Below are 19,149 nucleotides of genomic sequence, written 5' to 3' on the forward strand. Positions count from 1 at the left end.
AGCCGGTGGCAACGCTCCTTCGTCATCTGTCATGAGCGGCTCGGGAAGGTAGTAGGCCGGCCCGTCGAAATTCAGAGTCAAGGGTGGACTGGCATGGTAGCCAGAAAGCACTGGGGTGATGGCCGAAAACAGGATAGCCTGCAAGAAAGGGCGTATTCATGACCACATTCATGGCGGTGGCGTGCCCCCACCCTTGCACAACGAAAGCCCGGCAACCCAGAGCACGTTGTTGCTTATGCCAGCCGTACCTTAACAAAGGCCGAAAATAAGTATTCTGTAACAGAAAAGGAGTGCTTGGCCATCATTTGGGCCATTGGGAAGTTCCGCCCATATCTCTACGGTCGTCCCTTTTCTGTTGTTACGGACCATCACGCACTCTGCTGGTTGTCCACCCTTAAAGACCCATCCGGCCGTCTTTCTCGTTGGGCCCTTCGCTTACAAGAGTACGACATTCAGGTCGCCCACCGGTCTGGCCATAAGCATTCTAATGCCGACGCCCTGTCTAGATCACCTCTTCAATGTGGCTCTGACTTGACAGCTATCACCATAAGTGACTCATTTTCGCTAGAAATTGCCGACATGCCCAATGAACAAAGGCAAGACCCTTGGATCGCTTCTCTTCTCACGCTTTTATCTACACCTTCTCTGCACACAGCTTCACGAACGCTTCACCGCCAAGCTCGTCATTTTTCTATCCGCGACGGCATGCTTTACCACCGAAATTACCTTTCCGCCGGACGCAAGTGGCTCCTTGTCGTTCCTCGGCATCTCCGCTCGGAAATATGCACCGCTTTTCACGCCGATCCTCAGTGTGCCCACGCCGGAGTGTTGAAAACTTACACTCGTCTTCGCCACCGCTATTACTGGCAGGGTATGTACCGCTTCGTGCGTCATTATGTTCGCGCATGCCAGGAATGCCAACGCCGCAAAAACCCTCCGCACTACTCCACCGTTCCGATGCAGCCCTTGCCCTGCCCCAGCCGGCCATTCGATCATGTTGGTATTGATCTTTACGGGCCACTACCAGTCACTCCAGCTGGTAACCGTTGAGTCATCGTGGCTGTTGACCACCTTACCCGCTATGCAGAAACATCTTCCTTACCTTCTGCGTCGGTGCCAGATGTTGCGTCTTTCATCCTGCACCATCTCGTTCTGCACCACGGTTTACCTAAAGATTTGCTCAGTGACCGTGGCCGTGTTTTTCTTTCCGAGACCATTGAAGCCCTTCTTCAGCAGTGCCGCATTGTCCACCGTTCTACCTCGGCCTACCATCCGCAGACAAATGGCATGACGGAACGTTTTAACCGCACCTGCAGTTACATGCTGGCCATGTATGTCGCGTCCGACCACTCAAACTGGGACCGGCTTCTCCCATTCGTCACGTGCACTTATAATACTGCCATACAAAGCACGACCGGCTTCTCCCTCTTTTTCCTTCTATACGGCCGTGAACCCACCTCAACTATGGACACGATACTTCCTTATCGCCCTGACACCTCCGAAGCGACCAGAGTCTCTCAAGCAGCAGCATATGCAGAAGAATGTCACCAGTTGGCCCGCTCATATACAACCCAGAACCAAGGTCACCAGCAGTTCCTTCGCGCACAGTCTTGTCCAGCTCATTCATACAGCACAGACTCCCTCGTGTGGCTTTGGGTTCCTGCCACCCCTTCCGGCCTCTCTACCAAACTTGCTTCCAAATACCATGGCCCATATCGGGTTATTTGCCAGACCTCTCCGGTGAACTACGTTATAGAACCGCTTGTACCGACCTCGTATATGCGTCGCCGCGGGCGTGAAACAGTGCAGGTTGACCGCCTCAAGCCCTGTTACGACCCGCCTGTTGTGTCCACACCATGAGTCGGCAGGGTGCCTCCTTTTTCTCCCGGGGATAATTGTAGTGTCACACCAATGCTCGGTGATTGTCGACGGTGACAAAGACGACGAGCATATGTCGAAAGGTGCATGCTAAAAAAGAAGACGGCAGACAAAGCCGAAGACGCAAGAGACTGACGCGCTTGTTAAACGGTCGACCTGAACACCACCCTGAGCTTCAACGCACCCTTACAATATATATATAATATATATATATATTGTTACGGGGATGTACTTAATGTATCAGCACTACGATAGGCTGAACTTGATGCTGAGACTTCAGTAGCCGTGCAGTGTCCACTCTGTCAGCGTCGTCCTCTTTTTTCCGCTTTGTCGTGCCCGTGTTCCTCGGTCGTCATCTTCGTCAGTGAGCACATCACTTTGGTCCCGCGTTTCCAGGTAACACTACCCCCCTCGGCAAAAGGCAACGTCCCGGTGCGTATTAGGCGTATGATGTGAAGGGGGAGTAATATAGCCTTAGGCGGGCGACATGTACGATTTCGGAAGTTGGTGTAGCAGTTGGTTCCTTTAGGTGGAGCCGTGAAATCTCATAGGTCATGTCGGCCACTGGGCGTAGTACACGGTAAGGACCTGTGTAGTGGGGCAGAAGTTTTTGACACAACCCCACACGACGGCACGGAAGCCAGAGCAACACCAGAGGTCCGGGAGGATAGTGCACACTGCGGTGGTGAGCGTCGTAGCGGCGTTTTTGAGCTTCTTGAGAGATGGTGAGATTGTGACGAGCAATCTGGCGAGCAGCGTCGGCTCGGGCAATGGTATCGCGGGCATAGGTTGTGACGAGGCCAGCGGCAGGAAGCAAAGTGTCGAAGGGCAGTAACGGGTCTCTTCCAAAGAGAAGATAGAATGGAGAGTACAGAGCAGTGTCATGACGCAAAGAGTTATATGCAAAGGTGACAAATGGCAGACTAATATCCCAGTCGCGATGACTGTCGGATACGTACATTGCGAGCATGTCGGTGAGTGTGCGGTTAAAACGCTCCGTAAGGCCGGTCGTCTGAGGGTGATACGCAGTGGTGAACGTGTGTCGAACGGAGCAAGAACGAAGTATTTCCTCAACAACTCGGGAACGGAAACAGCGGCCACGGTCGGTAAGTTGACGGGGAGCACCATGGTGTATTATGACGTCGTACAAAAGGAAGTCAGCAACGTCTGTGGCGCAGCTGGTTGGAATGGCGCGAGTGATCACGTACCGGGTGGCATAATCGGTGGCCACAGCGATCCATTTGTTTCCTGACAAGGACTCGGAGAAGGGCCCTAGGAGGTCAAGGCCAACACGAGAAAATGGCTCAGTCGGGATAGCAATCGGCTGCAGGTGTCCAGGTGGTGGCACAGGGGTTTCTTCCGGCGTTGACAGAGGTCGCAAGCGGCTACATAACGTTGGACAGAGCGGTAGAGTCCAGGCCAGAAGAAACGCCGGCGCATGCGGTCGTATGTGCGTGAGAGGCCAAGATGACCAGCTGTAGGGGCGTCGTGCATTTGTTCGAGAACGGCAGAGCGTAGGTGTTGAGGAACGACCAGCAAGTGCTCAGCGCCATCAGGTCGCATGTTGCGGCGGTATATCGTATTCCCATGAAGGAAGAACAGGGCGAGGGAAGTCACGCCTGTGTGTGCGGAGGCGGTCGATAAGAGAACTGAGGGTTGGTACCAACCGCTGTTCGTTGGCTATGTGGGAAAAGTGCGATATAGAGAAGACACAGGGGTCCGACTTATGGTCAGTAGAGGAAGGGGGATCTACGGGATAACGGGACAGACAGTCTGCATCCTGGTGAAGCTGACCGGTATACTCCTGCAAGCGCAGTGCCCAGCGGCCGAGGTGGCCAGCAGGATCCTTGAGGGAAGAGAGCCAACATAAGGCGTGGTGATCGGTAATTACAGTGAAGGGTCAGCCAAACAAGTAGGGTCGGAATTTTCCAACGGGCCAAACGAGAGCCAGGCACTCCCGTTCCGTAATAGAATAGTTCTGTTCTGCTGATGACAGGAGACGACTGGCGTAGGCAATAACGCAATGTTGGCCGCGTTGTCGCTGTGCAAGAATGGCACCAATCCCGTGGCCACTGGCGTGGGTGCGAAGTTCCGTTTTGGCAGATGGGTTGAAATGGGCCAACACAGGAGGATTGGTGAGAATAGCGATGAGGGTGGAGAATACGTTAGCCTGCTCTGGTCCCCATTAGAAAGGAACGCCTTTCTTCAGCAGATTGGTGAGAGGACGAGCAACAGCGGCAAAGTTTGGGACGAACCGGCGAAAATAAGAACACAGTCCTATAAAGCTGCGGACATCACGGGGTGAACGGGGACATGGAAACGCACTGACAGCGCGAACTTTGTCGGGATCGGGTTGCACGCCAGTGGCATTCACCAAATGGCCAAGCACTTTAAGTTCGCGGCGACCAAAACTGCACTTCTTTGAGTTCAGTTGAAGTCCGGCATGGCGGAAAAGTGCCAAGATGGAAGAAAGGCGATGAATATGGCTTTCGATCGAGGGCGAGAAGACAATCACGTCATCCAAGTAACATAGACAAGTGTTCCATTTGAAGCCGCGGGGTAAAGAGTCCATCATTCGTTCAAAAGTAGCAGGGGCGTCGCAAAGTCCAAAAGGCATAACCTTAAATTGGTAAAGTCCATCGGGTGTGACAAAAGCTGTCTTCTCGCGGTCTTGCTCGTCAACAGAGATCTGCCAATAGCCGCTATGAAGGTCGATGGAGGAAAAGTATCGGGCTCCATGTAAACAGTCCAAGGCATCGTCTATTCGCGGCAGCGGGTAAACATCTTTCCTTGTAATCTTGTTCAGGTGTCCATAGTCTACACAAAAGCGCCAACTGTTGTCTTTCTTTCTAACAAGCCCGACAGGAGATGTCCAGGAGCTGTTCGAAAGTTCGATGATATCGTTGCCCAACATATTGTTGACCTCCTGCTGGATGACTTGGCTCTCAGAAAGGGACACACGGTAACGCCTCCGATGTACCGGCTTTGCATCGCCGGTGTCAATACGGTTAGTTACAACTGATGTTTGGCCCAGAGAACCGGCAGCAAAGTCAAAAATGTCGGAGATGGATAACAAAAGGTTGTGCAGGTCCTGAGCGTGTTCGGGGCTGAGGTCAGAGGCAATCATTGCGGAAATAGGGTCGGTAATTGTGGTGGAGAGTACGGGTGTTGGAAGGACGCTTGAATGTGGGCCAGGAGTGAGTGCACAAATGGTGCAGTCTGTGAGAGGGGACAAGGTAGCAAGGGATATTCCTTCGGGGAGAACTTGGGGTGACAGACTGAAGTTCAGGATAGGAAGGTAGGTGCTGTTCTGTGTAACGCGTACGATGAGATGAGGAAGAACGACGTTGCGGTCAAGAAAGACCTCGGTGATAGGGCAAGCAAGATAGTCACCGTAAGGCACAGGTGGGAAAGGTGACAGAGGTAGGTAAACAGCAGAGTCAGGGGGCAGGTGAGCGAACTCAGTGGAGCGAAGGCGGGGTGCAGATGGAGGATGTTTTGAGCAGACAGGGAGGCCCAAACGAAGAAGGCGGCTGGAGCAGTCGATAAGGGCAGAGTGGGCCGTTAAAAAGTCAAGGCCGAGGATTACATTGTGAGGGCACTGGTTGAGGACGGTGAACAAAACAGGGATGTTATGACCGGCAAGGGTGACTCGGGCGGTGCACCGCCCAGTGACGGCAGCAGTACTGCCATCGGCAACACGAACGGTGGGCGAAGCGGCGGGGGTCTGTACTTTCTTGAGGCGGCGGCAAAACGATGAGCTCATGATCGAGACTTGGGCACCAGTGCCAATGAGGGCAGAGACGGGAACACCATCCACGAACAGGGAGAGGAGGTTACAGGGCGAAGAAATGGGCAGTAGAGGATTTCCAGGTCGGGGTACCAATGCAGCGTCACCTCCGGGAGCTGCATTGGCTAGTTTCCCGTGAAGCGGCCGGCAGAGGACGTCGAGGAACTGCGGCTAGGAAGAGGTGAACGAGAACGGCGGGCTGGCGGGGAAGGAGACCGGCTGGACACAGGAGGAGGCGGAGTAGTATCGGTGCGGGGCGGCTCATAACGAGGCGTGAAACGGGGGTGACCGTAATTGGAGTAGCGGTCAACGTAAGGAAAACGTCGAGGTGGTGATGTCCAGCGGCTGCGGCAGTGGCGAGCGATGTGGCCAATACGCGAGCACGTGAAACAGATCGGCCTGTCGTCAGGGGTGCGCCACTCATTAGGATTGCGGTTCGGTAGCGTGGCGCGTAGGTGTTGCTGGGTGTAGCGGTGGCGACCATGGGAGGGACGGGGCTCGAACTGTGGTGTTCCACGGTGTGGCTTGAGGGGACGCCCAAGTTGGCAACCTCTTGACGAACGACGGTTTGAATGAGGGATATCGTCGCTAGGTTGCTGTCCGAGGAGGGCGGGTTGGATGCAGCAGGAGCGAGCGCTTCCAGTTCACGACGCACGATGCGTGTCACATTTTCAGTGTTGGAAGGTTGCCTTAGGGTCGGCAGATCCTCGCACGTGGAGGTAGGGGCAGTGTTGGGGAGTCGATCGAAGCGACGTGCAATGCGTCTGTGTTTGGCCTGCTCGAAATGTCGACAAACCTGCAAAACGGAGTCAACCGTAGCACAGTCCCGACAGAGTAGAAGATTGAAGGCATCGTCGGCTATGCCTCTGAGGATGTGCCCCACCTTATCAGGTTCTGGCATGTCTTTATCGACTTTTCGGCAGAGGGCCAGAACGCCTTGTATATACGTAATATAAGGCTCGGTAGATGTCTGAGCACGTTTGGCGAGGTCCCTCTTGGCGGCGAGTTGACGGCCAACCGGTTTTCCGAACAGGTCACGGAGTTTTTGTTTGCAAATATCCCAGGCGGGTATTTCTGCTTCATGCGTTTCGAACCACACGCGTGCCGTGCCAGTAAGGTAGAAGATGACATTGGCCAGCATCAGCGTGGCGTCCCACCTGTTGTGCTGGCTAACACGCTCATAAAGCGAAAGCCAGTCCTCGACATCGACCTCATCTGTACCGCAGAATGGGCCAGGGTCACGGGGGTGGGCAACGACGACTGTTGGAGTTGCGGAGGTAGATGGAGGCGGGTCGGTTGTCATCGTGATGGTTCCGAGGTGACGGCCACTGCGGAGATCCAGCTTCAGATTGTGTCGAACCCGCGACCTCCACCAAGATGTTACGGGAATGTACTTAATGTATCAGCACTACGATGGGCTGAACTTGACGCTGAGACTTGACGCTTGAGTAGCCGTGCAGTGTCCACTCTGTCAGCGTCGTCCTCTTTTTTTTTCCGCTTTGTCGTACCCGTGTTCCTCGGTCGTCGTCTTCGTCAGTGGGCACATCACTTTGGTCCCGCGTTTCCAGGTAACAATATATATATATATATATATAATGCTACTTACCCAGGCTGTATGTAGCCATTTACGATTCATTAATATACAAGTTTAATCGAATTTCATTTTAAACGTTGGCAGAGAAAGCGGGCAGGCAGGCAATGCTCAGAAACAAGGCGGGTGATGGCCACCTGCTTGGAGACATTCAAAGGTAATAGACCGGGCGTCGCTAGCGGCAGCTGCTACTCCGAGGCCAGGCAGTCGCACCGAGAGATATTGGCCTCTTTTACTTCGTTTTGAAGGGTTGTCTCTGCGTGTCGCAAGCATGCCGCTGCTTCAGATAGGCATGGTCATATACTCTGCATACTCCTACGTTTTAGGGGCATTATCTTCACTGTTGGAGGGTCAAATTCTAAAGTTAAAGCTCAGCTACTGTGGTCATCTGATGAGAAGAGAGGAGTCGCTGGAGAAAGATTTGATGTTGGGAAAGATTGAGGGTCACCAGAGAAGGGGTAGCAGCGAACGCGATGGTTAGATCTCATTCTCAAGGCGCTGCAAATGAAGTTATGTGATGTTAGGAAGATAGTGAGAGACCGGAAAGAGTGGCGTGATATGGTCCATAGGGTCACGAAGAGCCGGATACGACTGAACGACTGAACTGAACTGATCTTCACTGTTGGCGCCACAAGCTGTCAATAACGTCGAAAAGGTTTTTTTCTGAGTGAGGCCTTCAGCACTGTGTACTGCGACAACTCAACGTGCTTCCATAAATCAGGACCTAAGTTTTCGGAGTACTCATTTCCAGAGCACTTTATCGGCTGTGCACCAGTTTAATGCAACAAGATTTGTTTCTGCTGCTATCTTCCTATTAAAATGCGGTGATAACTATTATAACCTGCATTATTGTACTCCATGTCCTGCGCTATGAAATAATTTTCGTATAAATCAACTCAATACTTACGATCGTTTGATCTCACATTGCCTTATCCACAAGTAAGCACCCCGTCGAGGTGGAGCTGTGGTTAGGTGGCTAGACTGCTGTGCCCAACGAGACGGGATCGAATCCCCGCCTCAGCGTCCGATTTTTCGAGACAAGCAAAAAAGCAAGGCGCCCGTGCGCTGTGCTATGTCAGCGCACGTTAAATAACGTCTTGTGGTCGAAATTTCCGGTGACCTCCGCTAAGACATATCTTAGCCTGACTTGCTTTGGGACGTTAAACCCCACAAACCAAACCAAACAAGCCATATACTTTTCCTACAAAATATGAGGTCTCTGGTGATCTGACCAATGAATTGTTTTAGAAAACACACCTCATAATAGACAGAAAGAAAAAGGGCATATATTGCTTCATTATCTACTCGCCGTCGTAGCTTAGCCGTTATGATTCGTCACGCACAAATTCTCTACAATCTGGTCAAATTACGTTACCCTTAGAACAATGGAATAACGTTTGAAATACATAGTGAGATATTTGCAACGCATTATAAATATAATTTGTACGTAGGAATGCACGAATGCGCTAAATATGTATTTGAAATAGATCTGGCAAATTTCGTGGAGAATATTGGAAACATCTCTTTTACCTTTATGATATGCCAAAAGTTTCAAATTTGAATTTAGACTTCTAGCAAAAAAAATTCAAATATGTGAAAAATAAACGTACATGTCTAGCATGTGTGTAACAAATTAAAATCTTTTCCTGTAAAAGTAACGTTCATTCGTCACAAGCACATTTCAAGTCTCTCTCGATATTACAAACTTGTTTGAAAATATGACGAAAGTGCTAGACCGGAAAATACGCCTGGAGCATATTTCGAACACACGCGAAATGCACACGTGAGTTTAGCATTTTGGCAGTGCATTTAAACCGTACTTTTCATAGAACAAATAATTCCCCTTTACAAATCTTATGTCTTTTATGATACTTGAAAATATGTTTTAAAATCGGTCGCAAATGCCAGACGTGAAAGTATGCTTGAGCATATTTAAATTACGTAAAATACACATGCGTTTTAAATACTCTGGCAATGTATTCAAAATGTAGTTCCTAAATATAAAAATATTTAATTTCAAGTATATTTTCAAAATTTCTCAACGCTGAAAACTGTCTTTAAAATGCGCACTAATTGCTGCAGCTCTAATCTCTGTCGTATGTGGCGTATAACTTGATCCCCATTAGCTTGCTTCTTTAAACGCATAATAGTATGGCAGTCCTTGAAACGCTGCGCGAAGAATGGAGCAAATCAGATACGAAGGCTCTCATACGTGGTACCGCAATGACTTCTGCGAGAGATAATATATATGGCTCAAGGAAACCTGGTGCTCCCTTTTGCGCCATCAATTTTTCCGCGCGTACGCACATAAATATGAGTTATCATTAATAGGGCTAGCAATTAAGGTTCGTCTTTCGACTTGAAATATTTGGAATGTCAACTCGCGCAAATGTTTCAAAGCTCGGTAGCAAGTGCAAAAATGCCGACACAAAGGGAATCCTTGGCGTATCTTTATTTTCGCACACCATTCCTAAGTATAATTCTAGTGGAGTTTAGGCAATGTATTTCCCCGTTTCGAAACGTGCATATTAGTCATGATTTATTATAAGAGTAATCAAGGCTTCGCAGAAATATATATTTTTCCCACATTATGCACTTATAATTTCATTTTACACTTTCTGCTAGCATGAAAGGTTATAAGAACATTAGTATTGCTTTCAAAGCACACTGTCAGTCTATTGGTGGAAAAGGTTTCATCCTGCATAAGATCCGAACAGTTCAAAATAGTTTTATTATGTTTGAAATACACTATGCTGGCAACAATTATGTCTTTAACATATTTCTTAAATTATAAAGTGTTCTATCGCTAGCATATCTATAATGCATTTATTCTGCATTTTAAGTATAGCGACCAAAACTTACCAAACGATACGAAATAAGTACAATACATTTGGAATACATTTCTGCCAGAATATTTTTACATAAGTATGAATTCGGTTTTATATATTTCAGAAGCAAAATTTTTATATAATTCCGCACTAAAAGCGTAAAATTTTTAGATTGAAAGAGAATCTAAAAACTCTTTGATACGGAGTGATAAAATGTTTTTAAACTGACATGTTGAAGTAACAGCTCAAACCAACAAGAACTGATCGCAATATCCCGCATGTATGTTTCGTATCGCGTTGATGGAAGGGAGCAAAAAGTTGATTTGGCTTTACTTTATAAACACTTTGGTTAAAACACAATGTTAATATTTAAAGGCTCGCAATAGCATTTTCCCTTGTTAGCATCTAAGGCCTTTTATGTGAAAGCAAGTCACGCACTGGGAGTGAAGCTCCACGTAAAATTTGCATACCACGATCCTGTGCTCTTCGCTTTCCCGACATTGTCAAGCGTTACACGGGTGGTGTCATCTCGTTTTGCAGCGTGAAGCTACATTTCGTACGGTCACAAAATAAAGTCATATCATCATCATCATCATGCCCAACTATAGCCACTGCAGGACGAAGGCCTCTCCCATATTTCTCCACTTAACCCGGTTCTGTGCTAGCTGCATCCACTTGACACTTGCGAACTTCCTAACATCATCCGCCCACCTAACTTTCCGCCGCCCCCTGCTGCGCTTTCCTTCCCTTGGAATCCAGTTTGTTACCCTAAGCGACCATCGGTTATCCTCTCTTCGCACTACATGTCCTGCCCATGCCCATTTCATCTTCTTAATTTCCACTAGAATGTCGGTAACTTGAGTTACTTCTCTGACCCACTCTGCATGCTCTCTTTGAGTTGTCCTTAACTTAAGTAGAACTCTCTTGGTTCGCCTCCACGTTTCAGCCATATAGGTGAGTACAGGTAATATGCAACTGTTCTATACCTACCTCTTGAGCGATACCGGTAAGCTGCTAGTCATAATCTGCGAGTGCGTGCCATATGCGCTCCATCCCAATCTTGTTCTTATTTCTTTTTCATCGTCCGGATCTGCGGTTACTACCTGTCCTAAGTAGACATATTCGCCTACTACTTCCAGTATTTCGCTACCTAACATGAACTGCTGTTCCTTCCTGAGGCTGTTGAACATTACCTTAGTCTTCTGCATATTGATTTTCAAGCCTACCTTTCTACTTTTTCTGTCTAGGTTATCAATCATTATTTGCAGTTCATCCCCCGAGTTGCTTAGCAAGGCAATGACATCAGCAAATCGCAGATTACTGAGGTATGCTCCATTTACCCTTCTGCTCCCATTCCAAGTCTCTGAATACTTCCTCTAAGCAAGCTGTGAATAGTACTGGGGAGATTGTGTCTCCTTGCCTAACACCTTTCTTTATGGGAATTTTGTTACTTTCTTTATGCAGAACTATGGTTGCTGTGCAGCCGCTATATATATCTTCCAGCAGTTTTAAGTACGGCTCGTCTACCCCCTGATTTCGCAATGCCTGCATCACCGCCGAGATTTCAACTAAGTCAAATGCTTTTTCGTAATCAATGAATGCTATGTATAAGGGCTGGTTATATTCCGAGAATTTTTCTATCACCTGATTGATGGTATGGATATGATCTATAGTAGAGTACCGTTTCCGAAAACCTGCTTGATTGCAGTCAAAGGTTGTCCTGATTCAATTAGCGACTACCTTAGTAAATACCTTATACGTAACAGACAGTAGGCTGATTGGTCTCTAATTTTTAAGATCCTTAGAGTCCCCTTTCTTATGAATGAGGATAATGCTTGCATTCTTCTATGGTTCCGGTACCGTCGATGACACCAGGCACTGCGTATACAGGGTGGCCAGTTTTTCTAGCATGATACCCCCCCCCCCTCCCGTCCTTTAGCAAATATGCAGTTATCTGACCCTCTCCAGCCGATTTCCCCCTTTTCATAGTTTCTAATGCTTTCTTGACCTCGTCCTTTGTCACTGGTAGAACGTCTGATTTTTTTTCCCTATTGCTAACCTCGTTACGGTCCTGACGACTTCGGCTACTGTAAAGATCTGTATAGAACTCCTCGGCTACTTTAACTATCTTGTCCATATTCCTGATGACATTGCCCGCCTTGTACCTTATCGCATATATCTGGTTTTTGCCTATGCCCAATTTCTTCTCTACCACTTTAAGGCTTCCCCCGTTCTTTACAGCATGCTCAATTTTCTCCATGTTATACTTTTTATATCGGCCACCTAGCGCTTATTGATTAGCTTTGATATCTCGGCCAATTCGATCTAGTCTGTTGGATGAAAGCTTTCATACTCTGGCGTTTCTTAATCAAATCTTTCGTCTCCTCAAACAGCTTGCCGTTATCCTCTCTATCTATCCTACCGCCTACCTCTACCACACACTCAATAATGATATCTCTGAAGTTATTGTTCATTGCTTCTAGGGTAATGTCGCCATCCCCGATTAGAGCGGAGTATCTATTCTGTAGCGCGATCCTGAATTCTTCTGCCCTCCCCCTCACTGCTAGTTCGTTGATGGGATTTTTTCTTACTAATCTGTTGCGTTCCTTTTTCAGATTTAGGCTAACTCGGGACCTCACCATCCTGTGGTCACTGCATCGTACTTTCCCGATTACCTCTACATCTTGCACAATGGCGGGGGTTGAATACATTATGAAGTCAATTTCATTTTTAGTCTCCCCATTAGGACTTTTCCATGTCCATTTCCGGTTCTTCCGTTTGCTGAACAAGGCATTCATGATTCTTATGTTATTGCGCTCTGCAAAATCAACTAGTAACTCCCCCCTGCTATTCCTAGAACCAATCCCATAGTCACCTACTGCCTGGTCTCCTGCCTGCTTTTTCCCTACCTTGGCATTGAAGTCGCCCATTAGTACAGTATACTGAGTCTTTACTTTTCACATTGCTGATTCTACATCTTCGTAGAAGCTTTCAACTGCCTGGTCATCATAACTACATGTAGATGCATAGGCATCTACAACCTTCAGTTTATACCGCTTATTAAGCCTAATTGCGATGAATGCCACCCTCTCATTAATACTGTAGAATTCATCTATATTACCCGCTATATACTTATTGACAAGGAAACCTGCTCCTAGTTGTTGCCTATCTGGTAAGCCTCGATAGCACCGTACATGCGCATCCTTCATTACAGTAGATGCCTCATTCGTCCTCCTAACCTCACTAAGCCCTATGAGATCCCATTTCATACCCTCTAGTTCCTCTAACAACACTGCTAAACTAGCTTCACTAGCTAGGGTCAGTTTCCAAAGTCATGTAATATTTTGAAAATGTTCTTAGGCCGAATACAATATAATAATAATAATAATAATAATAATAATAATAATAATAATAATAATAATAATAATAATAATAATAATAATAATAATAATTGGTTCACAGGAAGGGAAAGGCGCAGTAACTGTCACACTTGCTCTGTGGACACCCGAACCGCGCCTTAAGGGACGGGAGGAAGGTGGGAGTGAAAGTGGATAGAGAGAAAGAGGAGCCGTAGTGGAGGGCTACGAAGTAATTTCGACCACCTGGGGATCTTTAACGTGCGCTGACATCGCACAGCACACGGACGCCACGAATACAATATCCCTTAATGTGAATTTACAGTGCGAATGCCTAAGTGTTTTTATCATATACTGAAGCAAATAAATTTGAGGGTTCTAGTATGCATATATGTTAAAGCCCTGAAGGTTGTTGCTGGTCCAAAGAGGATTTTTAAATAGAAGGCAATAGTCACGAGCAAGTGGTACAGAGCTTGCCGCTCTTTTTTCATTTTTAAGAAATATTCTTCGGTTCGTGATTTTATTGTGGCTCGTTATTTCCTCGCTCAGTTACAGCAGTAACGACACCAACGGCGACACGGCTCCACTCCCGAGCAAGAACGTCAGTGTGAGCTCTAAAGGGTTACCAGTGCCACATGGTTATGGCAACTACCAATCACCTCAGGCTGCCCGAAGCGCTAAGCCAGGAATCTTTCCTCTGCGATGTTGTTATCAATACTAATAAAATTACATGCTCAATGTTAAGCAAAACTTCAATATTGTCACGGTATTGGCGACTAGGGCTAGGTTATCAGAGCTGGTGCAGGTGGAATTACACGCTCCAAGCTTTTGGTACGTCCCAGGAGTCCAGAGCCGATTCATTTCGTCCTTTTTCTCCGAGCGCCACTTCAACGTCTTTCGCTCCGAGCGCCCCCTGGCATTCCTCCCTCCTTAAGCGTGAGGCACACGGCACACGTGCACACAGGTGGACAAAAGCAAACGAAAAAAAAAAGTTTGCAGATGCCGTTGTTCAGTTACCGCGTAAAATACGGCTTCATGCGTAGGACATGAACTGTCTCTGGACGAGGTAGCCGACGGCCTCTCTGCTCTGGGCCATCTGGGAGCACCTCATAGTTAACGTTTCTGAGGCGCCGCAAGATTTTATATGGCCCGAAGTAACGGCAAATCAGCTTTTCTGATAGGCCACGGCGTCGAACAGGAGTCCACACCCACACCTGGTGCCCGGTGTTGTAGGAAGCTTGTTTGTGGCGGAGGTTGTACCGGCGTGAATCCTTGTCCTGTTGCTGGGCGATGTGGACGCGTGCTAGTTGGCGTGCTGGCTCAGCATCTTGGGCAAAGTGTTCGACGTCGGTAGAAAGCTCGGTATCTGTTTTGCAAGGGAGCATAGCGTGCAGCATCGTCCGAACCTCCCTGCCGTAAACTAGGCAAAACGGCGTGAAGCATGTCGTCTTTTGGACTGCCGTATTGTACGCGAATGTCACATATGGTAGGAGCATCCCAAGTCTTGTGCTGGGCGTCGACATACATCTCCACCATGTCCGCAATAGTCTTATTAAGCCTTTCCGTCAGCCCGTTGGTCTGCGGATGGTAAGCAGTAGCTTTTAGATGCGCCGTACCGCTGAGATGAAAAACATCGGTCATCATTTGTGAAGTAAAGGCAGTCCCTCTGTGAGTAATAATACAGGTCGGAGCACCGTGCCGTAGCATGATCTGGTGTACAAAGAAATGGGCAACTTCAGATGCTTTACCACTAGGTAACGCTTTGGTCTCGGCATATCGAGTCAGGTAGTCTGTGGCGATGATCATCCAGCGGTTGCCCACGGAGGATCGAGGGAAAGGACCTAGAAGGTCCATGCCGACTTGATCAAACGGTGCGCGTGGTGGTATTATGGGCACGAGGAGGTCTGCAGGCTTTGATTGCGGAGCCTTCCGACGCTCACATTGCCGACAGCTCTTGACATAGCGCTTAGCGCTTAACGACAGTTGCAAGGTTGGGCCAGTAGAATGTCTTTCGTATTCTAGCAAGTGTGCGAGTATAGCCCAAGTGGCCAGAAGCTGGTTCATCGTGGCACGCTGAAAGGATTTCCTCTCGCAGAGCTGCGGGGACCACGAGGAGGTACGTTCTCGACTCGGATCTAGAGCTGTGCTTATAGAGCACACCACTTCCCAGGCAGAAAGTTGAGAGGCTCCGAGAAAAGCACTTAGGTATTGTGGCTGGCTGACCTTCTAAATAATCGATCAGGGCTCGTAACTCTGGATCAGCACGCTGCTGATAAGACATATCTGAAGCATCAACAGCTCAGAGAAAACTGCCAGAGTCACCCGTCTGTGGTGAATCGAGCTCGACGGGCGCACGAGAGAGCGCGTCAGCATCTTCAAGCTTATGTCCGCACTTACAGACTATAGTGAGGTCAAACTCCTGTAGGCGAAGGCTCCATCGCGCCAGGCGGCCGCATGGGTCACGCAGGTTGGCCAGCCAACACAAGGAATGGTGGTCAGTGAACACTTTAAATGGGAGACCATAAAGATAGGGGCGAAATTTTGCAGCAGCCCAAATAATGGCGAGGCATTCCTTCTCAGTAGTTGAATAGTTCATCTCGGCGCGGGATAAAGTACGGCTGGCATAGGCGACGACTCGTTCCACACCCTCTTGACGTTGCACGAGAACCGCCCCAAGGCCAATGTTACTGGCGTCAGTGTGGATTTCTGTTTCACCGTGCTCATCGAAATGGGCTAGAATAGGCGGCGATTGGAGACGGAGACGCAACTCGGTAAAAGCAGCATCTTGCTCGTGACTCCAAACAAAAGGGGTTGTGGTGGTGAAAAACTTTATATTTGGGAGCCTTAAGGGAATACATGCTAATGATGGGTCGGCTCTTGGCTGCGTGTTGTGGCCGGAAGCTGGTGCTTCCCAGCGACACCCAAAGCCCAGTCTGTCAGCCGCTTTTGAACGGCCGGGTCAGAGCTGGACACCGCAGCCTCCCATCGCTCGAGGTCGGAGAGTTGCCAAGTGGCTGGAGGGTGGAATTCCGAGCATTTGATCATAATATGCTCAAAATCAGCTTTAGGTGCCCCACACAGGGTGCACTGCGGCGAGAACAGTCCTGGATGGATCAAAGATAAGAAAGCAGGGGATGGGAATGTACGGGACTGAAGCTGGCGCCACGTCACCTGTTGTAGCTTAGTCATAGATTTTTGAGGAGGAGGGTAGATGGTTCGTTGATCACGGTAATGGAGAGAGATTTCGTGATAGGTAACCATGCGCTCGCGAGCATCTCCCCAGGCAGTGGCAGTCCCTGCTCGGCTGACGTATCCTCGAGCGAAAGAGTGAGCTGCTTCGTTGCCTGGGTGACCCGTGTGAGCGGGCACCCATATTAGTTGAATAGGGTGTTCGGGTGGGGAGAGGGAGGCGAGGAACCGGAAGGCTGGGGTAGAGATCCGACCGCGGGCGAAGTTCCGTACGGCGGATTTAGTATCGCTAAAGATGGTTGTGGCTCGGGTGGTAGCTATGGCGAGGGCAACCGCCGCCTCCTCCGCCTCCAGGGAAGTGGAGGCAAAAGTTGTACCGGCCGCGACCAGTTGCAAAGAGTTGGAAACAGCGCTGAGGGCGAACGCTGGGCGGGAGGGGTATGAGGCAGCGTCTACGTAAACGGTCTCTGGCTGGAAGCCATAGTGCTTGCGAAGAGCTTCTGCGCGTGCCTTGCAGCGAGTGACATGGTGCTCTGGGTGCATATTCTTTGGCAGGGGATGCACCTTAAGAACGCGGTGTATCGCAGTGGGAAGTGTATGCTGTGTAGAGCAGTGACCGGGAGGTGAGAGATGGATGCGAGCAAGGATGTTCCGGCCGGTGAGGGTAGATGATAATCGCTCCAACTGGGCTGAGCGGTGGGCTTCTGTGAGCTCAGTTAGGGAGTTATGGATGCCCATGTGAAGAAGGCGTTCATTGGAAGTGTAGCGGGGTAAGTTGAGGGCGGCCTTGTATGCCTGTCGGATAAGGGCGTTAACCTTGTCTTCCTCCACCCACGTGAGGAAAAGGTAGGGGAGCGAGTACACAACACGGCTCAGGACAAATGCCTGTACCAGGCGTCTGAGGTCATGCTCGCGCATGCCGCGATGGCGAATGGCTATGCGGCGAATGAGGCGGATTGTTTGATGAACCATCACCGTCAGCGTAGTGATGGTTGCGGTATTCTTGCCATTGTTTTGTATCAGAATACCAAGAATCCTGATGTTATCCACGTCTGGTGTCCGGGTGTTGTCAATTGTCAAGAAGATGGGGGGAGGAGGGCCTTTGTCTGTACGACACCTAGGTGGTCGGAGTATGAGAAGCTCCGATTTGGTAGGGGAACAAGCCAAGCCGACATTTGTGGCAAAATATACTACAATGTCTGCTCCGGCCTGTATTGTATCTTCCATGGCGCCAATGCTACCTGTGGTGGTCCACAGTGTAATATCATCGGCGTATAAGGAGTGGGACAGGGCAGGGATTTCGTTGAGGGTGTGTGCCATGGGGATAAGGGTAATATTAAAAAGCAGTGGAGAGAGGACAGAGCCCTGTGGGGTGCCAATGCTACCGAGTTTGAAAGATGGAGATGAGAGCGAGCCGATGGTGATTTCGGCTGTGCGATGACTAAGAAAGGCGGATATGTACTGGTGGACACGCGAGCCGACTTGAAGCGATGAGAGAGCATTTAAAATGCCTGCGTGACGGACATTATCAAAGGCCTTTGTGAGATCTAGGGCGAGAATTGCTCGGGTGCGCTTTGCGTGGCGGGGGTGAAGGACATCTTCTGACAGTTGCAGCATAGCATCCTGCGTGGAGAGATGTGGCCGGAAGCCGATCATTGTGTCAGCGAAGAGGTTGTGGTCATCTATGTGGTTGTGGAGGCGTGCCAGCACAACATGTTCAAAGAGTTTGCCAAGACAGGAAGTTAGAGATATGGGTCGGAGATTCTTGATGTCGAGTGGTTTGCCGGGTTTAGGGATAAATGTGATACGGGCGTGTGTCCACTGGGCCGGAAGGGTTCCCATGCGCCAGCATTGGTTGAAAAGGTTCGTGACCGCATCGACAGACGGGTCATCTAAGTTACGAAGCATCTTATTTGTGACTCGGTCCGTCCCCGGAGCTGATGTCCTGAGGCGGTGCATCGCCGCCCTGACTTCAGCTGAAGAGAGTTTCTCATCAAGGGTAGGGTTGGGAGAACCGGTGTAGGAAGGGAGGGGGGTAGAGGGGGTTGTAGTGACGTACTGATCTTTTAAGGTCTGAAGGAGGGCGTCATCGTCTAGGGGAAGCTGATGAATAATGCGGGTAATATTCTTACGCTGCGTGGCCTTGGCGTGCCCAGGATCAAGGAGGTAGCGTAAAAGCGACCAGGTGTCTTTAAGGCCTAGATTACCGCTCATGCGGTCACAGACCTGCCCCCACTGCTGGGGAGCGAGGTCCCTTGTATAAGCTTCAATTTCTTTCACAAGGCGGGAAATTCGCCGTTTGAGGGTGCGATTATGCTTTTGGGACAGCCAGCGTTTCTGAAGGCTGGCGTGTGCGTCCCACATGTGGAGAAGGCGACTATCCGTAGCCGAAGTGTCCTCTGGTTCCGGGATAGTGGATGTCGCCGACTCTACATCCTGTGTGAGAGAAGCCACCCAGGCCTCCAAGTCCACAGTGGTGTCCGGTGCGTTTTACCGGATGCGGCGAAATCGATCCCA

At 49.3% G+C, this 19,149-nt stretch overlaps 1 protein-coding gene across 5 annotated transcripts in view; it reads left to right on the forward strand.

The window, feature by feature from the left end:
• The window catches only part of LOC146177308 (uncharacterized), a 141,975-nt gene that overhangs the window by 61,135 nt on the left and 61,691 nt on the right, over positions 1 to 19,149 (forward strand). The gene's annotated exons all lie outside the window — the stretch shown is intronic.

The sequence above is a fragment of the Amblyomma maculatum genome, chromosome 10 (genome assembly GCF_055883805.1).
Source record: "Amblyomma maculatum isolate TAMU_Amacu chromosome 10, ASM5588380v1, whole genome shotgun sequence".
NCBI lineage: Eukaryota > Metazoa > Arthropoda > Arachnida > Ixodida > Ixodidae > Amblyomma > Amblyomma maculatum.